General features: G+C 38.5%; 1 pseudogene; it reads right to left on the bottom strand.

Moving 5' to 3' along the window:
• LOC114230701 (U6 spliceosomal RNA) lies at positions 1–101 on the bottom strand (annotated as a pseudogene).
• Between the last annotated feature and the right edge of the window lie 872 nt (positions 102–973).

Here is a 973-nt window from a genome sequence, read left to right on the forward strand (position 1 = left end):
TTTAATATGGAACCTTCATAAGTTTTCATGTCAACCTTGCACAGGAGTCATGCTAATCTATTTTGTATTGTCCAGTTTTAGTATATATGCTGCCAGAACATCTGTACTTTATTATTATTATTATTGATTTTAGAGAAAGGAAGGGAGAGAGAGAGAGAGAGAGAGAGAGAGAGAGAGAGAGAGAGAGAGAGGGAAAGAAACAGTGATGTGAGAGACAAACATCAATTGGTTGGCTTCTGTACTCACCCCAACCAGGAATTGAACCCACAATCTTTTGGTGTACAGGTGACGACGCTCCTATTGAGTCAAACTGGCCAGGGCTGTACTTTTAATTTTCACTTATCAAACATCACAAAAATCTTTCCACATCAATTCAGAGAGAAATTCCTCATTCTGTTTTAAAAGCTCTTTAAAATTTAAAATTAAATGATTTCATGTTGTCTCCTAATATATTTAACCAGTTCCACTAATGATAAACATTTGGGTTGTTGCCAATCTTTTGCTACGCCAATGACGCTTTGTAAACATATGCCAATTCGCCTTGTGCTTGTACATCTTTGGATAAATTCCCAGTGGCAGAATAGCTGGGCCAGAGACAGCACAATGCTGCAATGTTGCTAGAAGGTGTCAAATTCCTTTCCATAGAGCTTTTACCTATTTATATTCCCACCAAAGATATGGAAGAAACCTGTTTCCCCACAGTCTTGCCAACAGAGCGATAAGGAGGGAAATTTAGAAAGAAGTCATTTGGCATCAAAAGCAACAACAGGACAACTAGATGAAAACTGCCAAAGGCACAGACAATATCAGTCAACCTGACATCTCCCCTGAGGTTCAACCAGTCTCGCAGCGATGCCCGGGAACCCCTGCTAGCTTCAAATATAAGTGCATATTTCTTTAGTGATTGTAAACCAATGGTAATGCACTTCAAAAAAAAAAGTCTAATCACTTTTCTTTGGGCTTTTATTTATCC

The sequence above is a fragment of the Eptesicus fuscus genome, chromosome 5, assembly GCF_027574615.1.
Source record: "Eptesicus fuscus isolate TK198812 chromosome 5, DD_ASM_mEF_20220401, whole genome shotgun sequence".
Classification (NCBI taxonomy): Eukaryota; Metazoa; Chordata; class Mammalia; order Chiroptera; family Vespertilionidae; genus Eptesicus; species Eptesicus fuscus.